At 45.5% G+C, this 7,667-nt stretch overlaps 1 pseudogene; it reads right to left on the bottom strand.

Annotated features, from left to right (window-relative positions):
• Positions 1 to 1,700: 1,700 nt before the first annotated feature.
• Positions 1,701 to 7,667, bottom strand: part of LOC119338932 — a 33,000-nt pseudogene continuing 27,033 nt past the window's right edge.

The following is a 7,667-nucleotide window of genomic DNA, read 5'->3' as shown; positions in this document are numbered from 1 at the left end:
ACCAAAGCTTCACTCAGCCTATGGAAGGAGTCCAAGATGTAACTCGAGTCTATCCGATGGCTGGAAACACTCGTCTGCCTCATCGTGCACCAACTGAAGCTACTGAGAGCACAATTGCTCAAAGGCCAAAGAAGCGCTCTCGGGTCCTAAATGACCAAGAACTTCTTGTGGCACTGCATCAGAAACAAGACAAGCATCACTTTTGGCTCAAGCAACAGATGCAAAGCCTCTTGGTGGACGTAAATCGCATTCGAAATCTTGCCACCAAGAATGCATTTGTCACTCATGAAACCTGTCGGTGATCATGGAAGAGTTTGACATTGCTCAGTGCTGAAGCAGATTTTCAAGACGATGGCTTCACTGAAAGATTCAAGTTTGACTCCACTCCTCCACGGAATGTTGTCCTACGTCGAACTCCATCCCTTGAAGACTCTGACTATTCTTCCTCCGCGGCAACTGTGAATGCCAACATGATCGATGATGAAGACGATGCTACCTCACCGCCCCCTACTTCTGCATGCATCGACACTGCACCAAGTTCGTCTGCGCCACCAAGCAACAACGACAACCCTGCTGCTTCACCTACTCCTCATGAGGACGAGTAGATGCTCTATGTCTTCAAACCTTTTTGGTCACTAGTAAGTGTGCACGTGCAACGCACGTATCGTTAAGAAGTTATGGTTCGCTCTTTTCTAACCTCTCCTACTAAGGGGATAAGAGCATCTACAATCAGATTGGACAAATATGACCCACAGATTGGACAAATATGACCCACCCCGTACAAATATGACCCACCCCGTATTTGTCCACTGACACATCTGTGCAGTTTTCGGAAGTGTCTGCTTTTGTCCATCCACGCGGCCATGCCCCCAAATTGCCATTCACATGCATATGATTGGTTAGGATGAAGAAAGAATGGAGAAAGAAATAAAGTGGTCTGGGGTGGACCGCATTCAATGTAGCAGACTGTCTAGACACCTGCATTTCTTTTCCATATATGAATTGAGTTTGAGTTTTCGCAAACAGCCAAAACATATGATGAAGTAGGGGGGGTCCAATTGGGTGGCCTTTTTCTTTCTCTCGTACGTGTCTGGATTGTCCATCCGAACAAATGGGGACAAAGTAACGAGGGTTCAATTCTAGATTGTCTAAGTGTGGCGATAGTTTGCTTCCTCCCTTCCGAGTCCCACCTCGCTCCATCACCCGTGCTTAAGTGAACCGAAAATCTATCGACAACATACCATTCTTGACACGTTTTATCTTCCGATGGACACAACAATCTATTGATCACCATTAAAAGAGTGTACGATGTTATTATAACCAACTAACTACAAGATAGTGGTATTCACCTAACCAATTTTACGAACACCTAAACTTTTACCAACATTGTTAGTTCATGCACAAATTTATTGTTCACTTCCTCACACACACAACTTCATTTAAAATAAAACCAGGTGGCCGGGTCTTCAGATGGTTAATCTCTTCATAGACGTTCCAGATGCAGCATATTGAGAACATCTTGGCCTATATGATAATGAAGAAAAAAAAGTTCATAAGAAGTATGTTAGTAACCTTAAGATAAATATGAATTACCCCCTCCGTTCAACAATATAAGATCATTTTTCAAGCTAACATTTCATGAAAAATATTCTTATATTATGGGACGGAGGGGGTACCTTTTACGAATAACTTTGAAACCATTATTCTCTGATTTGAAACCACAATCTCCCACACTTACGTCTTCTCAAGCAGTACTCCAGTGATACTTTCTGCCAAGCGAAACATCAAAACAGCTAAGAAATATCAAGATAGCTTACAAACAGAAAATGAGTTAATTAGTACTCCCTCTGTAAGGAAAGATAAGAGTATTTAGATCACTACTCTACTGATCAAAACACTCTTATATTTCTTCACAGAGGGAGTACTATCATATTATACTCGAGAAAATAGAATTCTTTCAATATCCAAATTAGAAACCATTGATGATTTAGTATAATTGACACATTTACTGGGGATATGACATGCTATCTGCTCTCTGATATCCCATAACATTACTAAAACAGAGATTGTTTGCATATAGATCACTGTATTTCTGCTAAAAAATAATTGCTGAAACTTGACTTTAAAATGAAATGCTTGAATGTATCTGTTGTGAAAAAAAACAATAATGGAAAAATGGGAGTCGCATACCAGCCCCAGACCACAATAGCTTCAGCTTGGGATCTTGTTGCTAATTGAAGTGGATTAATATATGGTAAATTGAATTAAAATAAAGTAAATGTGTCTCATAAATGCAATAAATCTTTGAAAAAATAATTGATGACGGAGATTCAAGAAAAAAATGCAATGTGGCTCAGCTGAAAATTTGGGATGAATTGCTTTCAGGAAAATAGAATATGTCTAAATTAGTGCATGGCCGATGACAGAAATTATTGATCAAAGTATCATCCACAATAATTGTGTTCATCTTGCATTGTTGGTTCACATGTCAGCATTATCTAAACATTAGCTTCTTATACTTCAAAAATCTATCTATATGAATAAGTATACCGAGTGTCTGACATGCTAAAAAAGGAGCATGGTAGAAGCTGCAACACATGATTGGAGATAATCCACTATTTATATTTACCTAGCAACATGGAGTCTTAGTAGACAATACTCAGGTAAGAACCAGATTGTTATGGTAGGAGATCCCTGACGAATTACTTCAGAACCAAGATTGGCGACACTACTAATTGATCCATTGTCGATCTGGTTCACGAGCTGCCACTTCACACAGTAGCTGCAATTGAAGTTACAAATTAGTAAAAGTTAAACTGACAAACAAGAATTAGCTCCAGCTCCTGCTTGAAACTCATACCATTTCTATTACAATTTGTAAAAATGCCTAACCTGCAAATGGTAATTGGCATGCTTTGGCAATCACCGGGGAGCATCCACATACAGATGGTAAGTAGCAAAGCGTTGCAATGAACATGTAGTTCCCACCTTCTTCCACTGTCTCCACTCTCAAGCGGTCACTGCACTCTCTTCTCTCTGACAGTTGCACATCATTTTTCATTTCTATAAGAAACAAAGAGTTTGATGGACAAAATATTTTATGAAACTTATAAAAGTCAAAAGCATCTACAAAATGAAAATCAAGTACGTTTACTATTTATCTCTTCTATCATCATTGCTGGATTTAAAGTTAATGTAATGGAGCAAATGCAAGGAGGAACATATTGATCAGGTTGATGGCAGTATACTTAAACAGTGTCTCCAACTTCCTCTTAAGTTTTTCTAATTCCCTCCACAGATTCAGAAATCACAAGTCACCTCAGTTTTCTGTTCATAACAAATGGTGGAACTGCACGTAGATGGCCAAAACCAGGATTTCGAGTAATTTGTCGAGCTCCACATTCTGGGGCTCCGGCGCGTCAAAAAAAATTGTGGGTCGATGCATGTCTGCCGTGCGCAAAGAAACAGCAGTGGCAATGCTTCAGTCTTTGACGTGAGGAAACAGCGGGGCAGCACTTGCTTGCAACGGCAGCGGCCTTTGCTGGTGTTGGTGGAGCAACATCTGCGACATGGGGTAATAGTCTCAGTGTGCATCTGTTGTTCTTTGATTGCTAGTAAATAAAAAGACTACAAACATAAAGAGCTATGGCATTGTATATTTTGTATGTCTGGAGATCAAAACATCAAACTTTCTTGAAAGCACGAGGAATTTTTTTCATTGAACAGCATAAATATTATTGCTGTTGTTTTCCCGGGAGAAGTACCATGTGAGTCTCAAGCTGGTCTATAGATATCATATAGTCTGTGACGCCCCCGATTCAATCGTACACTAATCGTGCACGCAAACGTGTATGATCAAGATCAGGGACTCAGGGGAAGATATCACAACCAAACTCTAAAACATAAATAAGTCATACAAGCATCATAATACAAGCCAGGGGCCTCGAGGGCTCGAATACAAGTGCTCGATCATAGACGAGTCAGCGGAAGCAACAATATCTGAGCACAGACATAAGTTAATCAAGTTTGCCTTAAGAAGGCTAGCACAAACTGGGATACAGATCGAAAAAGGCGCAGGCCTCCTGCCTGGGATCCTCCTAAACTACTCCCAGTCGTCATCAGCGGCCTGCACGTAGTAGAAGGCACCTCCATTGTAGCAGGAATCATCATCGATGGTGGCGTCTGGCTCCAGGGCTCCAGCATCTGGTTGCGACAACCAGGTAGAAGGGAAAGGGGGAAAAGAGGGAGAAAAGCAACCGTGAGTACTCATCCAAAGTACTCGCAAGCAAGGAGCTACACTACATATGCATGGATATATGTGTAAAGGCCATATCAGTGGACTGAACTGCAGAATGCCAGAATAAGAGGGGGATAGCTAATCCTGTCGAAGACTGCGCTTCGGGCAGCCTCCGTCTTGCAGCATGTAGAAGAGAGTAGACTGAAGTCCTCCAAGTAGCATCTCCAAGTAGCATCGCATAGCATAATCCTACCCGGCGATCCTCTCCTCGTCGCCCTGTTAGAGAGCGGTCACCGGGTTGTATTTGGCACTTGGAAGGGTGCGTTTTATTAAGTATCCGGTTCTAGTTGTCATAAGGTCAAGGTACAACTCCAAGTCGTCCTGTTACCGAAGATCACGGCTATTCGAATAGATTAACTTCCCTGCAGGGGTGCACCACATAACCCAACACGCTCGATCCCATTTGGCCGGACACACTTTATTGGGTCATGCCCGGCCTCGGAAGATCAACACGTCACAGCCCCACCTAGGCACAACAGAGAGGTCAGCACGCCGGTCTAAATCCTATGCATGCAGGGGTCTGGGCCCATCGCCCATTGCACACCTGCACGTTGCATACACGGCCGGTGAGCAGACCTAGCAACCTCCATTACAAAGGAAGTTGCGTTAACGCAGTCCAACCCGGCGCGCGCCGCTCAGTCGCTAACATCAAGAAGTCTTCGGCTGATACCACGACGTCGAGTCCCCATAACTTTCCCGCGTAGTTGGTTAGTGCGTATAGGCCAGTGGCCAGACTCAGATCAAATACCAAGATCTCGTTAAGCGTGTTAAGTATCCGCGAACGCTGAACAGGGCCAGGCCCACCTCTCTCCTAGGCGGTCTCAACCTGCCCTGTCGCTCTGCCTCAAAGTAATAGTCGGGAGCCGTCGGGAACCCATGCCCACCTCTACCGGGATGGAGCCACCTGTCCTTCCAGCCCCCACATCGGAATCACTTGCGGGTACTCAACAAGCTGACCCGACTTCAGTCACCATCTGTATAGTATGTATATATGTATAGTATATACCCGTGATCACCTCCCAAGTGATCACGGCCTGATAGTGTAGCAAGGCAGACTAACAAGAATGTAGGGCCAATGATGATAAACTAGCATCCTATACTAAGCATTTAGGATTGCGGGTAGGGTATCAATGACTGTAGCAACAATGACAGGCTATGCAGCAGAATAGGAGTAACCGAACAGTAACATGCTATACTACTCTAATGCAAGCAGTATAGAGAAGAATAGGCGATATCTGGTGATCAAGGGGGGGGCTTGCCTGGTTACTCTGGCAAGGAGGGGTCGTCGGTGACGTAGTCGATCACAGGGGCATCATCGGTCTCGGGGTCTACCGGAGAGAAGAGGGGGAAGAAGCAGTAAATATAAAGCAAACATAGCATAACAGGATAACCAGCAGAGCTAGGCTTGTTCTAACGTGGTGCTACACGATACCGACGAGGGGGGAAGTCAACCGGGAATGTTTTCCCGGTTCCGGACCTGTGTTAGACAAATGACTGGAGGGGGAATGTCCCACGTTCAGCATGCTAGGGGCATGTGACAGATGAACGGACCGCGTTTTCGGATTCGTTGGATTTTTCTGAGCAACTTTCATATAGAAAACATTTTCATCCGACTTACGGGTTAATTTCTATGAATTTCTAAAGATTAAACCATTTTCAGAAATTATTTAAATTAACAGAAATGAATTATGACGTCAGCAGAGTGTCAGCATGACATCAGCAGGTCAACAGACCCGCTGACTGGTCAAACTGGCCAATTGGTCCCACCTGTCATTGGCAGTGGGCTAACAACAATTCATTTTAATTTAAACAGAATAATTAGTGATTGGACCCCACTAGTCAGTGACTCATTAGTTTAGCTAATTATGTTTATTTAGGAAAACATTTTAATTAGGTTAAAAAGGCGGGGGGGCGTGTGTCAGTGGCACTGATTGCACAGTCAGCAAAGTTGACCGGGTCAACTGGTGAACAGGAGGCCAGGGGCCCCACAGGCAGTGACCCACGGGTGGCCCCAGGTGTGCCACGTCGATGGTGGCCGGTGGCTAAACGCCGGTGACTGAAAATACGGCAGAGGCGCTCGGGATCTCGCCGGAATCCACGTACAGGGGGCCATTTGGCACGTTCGAACGAGTGAGCAATGCCACATCCAACGCGGGTGGCCACGCGAGCTGTGATGGCCGGAGCCGCCGCCGGTGACAGGGACGGCGGAGACCCGAAGCACGGCGAACTTGCGCGCGATGAAACGGAGGACAAAATGGGCGGCGTGCTACTCCTACGGCGACTACTCGAAGCCACGAACGCGTTGGTGAGCTCGGCGGACCGGGACGAGCCCTACCGTGATGGCTGCGAGCTCGATAGCGGAGTCAGGGTGCGGCAGTGGCGGCGCATCGTGCACAGCTTGCTGCGGCACGTAAACGGAGCTAGGACGGGGAGAGGAAAGGGGTGGAGCTCACCGAGTGGCTCACACGATGGCCTGTGGTGGTTTAGGAGCTGCAGAGACATCGTCGGAGCCGAGGATGAGCGGCGGCGACTGGAGATGTGGACGAAGGCGAACGGAGGCAGCGGGGCTCCACATCTCCACCTGGTGGCACCAGGAGAGGTTGCCGACCGCGGCGAGGCCCGTGGACAAGGCCAGCAGGCACGGGGCCGCCGGTGGCCATGGCAACGACGGAGGACGGCGGCGAGGGTGCTCGGGCCGCGGATCTGGAGGAGAGGAGGGGCGGAGCGAGCGATGGCGAGGGAGGGAGAGTTGATAGGGATTGAGGGGAGGCCGAGGGGAAGGAGAGGTGGATCTTTATCCACCCGCGACGCCTGTAGCGGTGTGGTCAATGAGGTGGGTTCGGCGGCGACGGCGGGCACGCCTCGGTCGCTTGAACAGAGAACAGGGGGAGGAGGAGGAGGCCGTGGTGGGCTGGGTTCCAGGCACTGTGCACTTAGGCCCAGTCCTCATCAGTAGCCTAGGCCCTTTTTTTGTATTTATTTGTTTTCTATTTATTAGTTTTCTATTTTATTTTCTATATATTTTTGTTTTATAAAATATACAAGTAGTACCTAAATTAGTGTTACAAAATACCCCAATGCCACAAAAAGTTTGGTGACAAAATAAAATAGTTTAGTAATTTATTAATTGTAAAAGGCATTTAATTAATTGCTTTTGCTACTGTTTAAATCCGTATAGTTCATTTAAGCATTTTATAAAAGCTTGGTTTCTCCACCATAATTGCTTACGATTTATTTGAAACAACCCGAACATTTTAGTTTTAATTTTTGAAAACTTTTGTTGTTTGCTTTTCTTTTGAAATTGAATTTGAATCGGTTTCGAACTAACGTGAGATTAGCAATAGTAATCGAGGTGACGTGGCATTATTAG

This window comes from Triticum dicoccoides, chromosome 7B (assembly GCF_002162155.2).
Source record: "Triticum dicoccoides isolate Atlit2015 ecotype Zavitan chromosome 7B, WEW_v2.0, whole genome shotgun sequence".
NCBI classification, from domain to species: domain Eukaryota; kingdom Viridiplantae; phylum Streptophyta; class Magnoliopsida; order Poales; family Poaceae; genus Triticum; species Triticum dicoccoides.
Note: the sequence above shows the minus strand (reverse complement) of the source record. Positions and strands in the feature narration are given on the sequence as shown.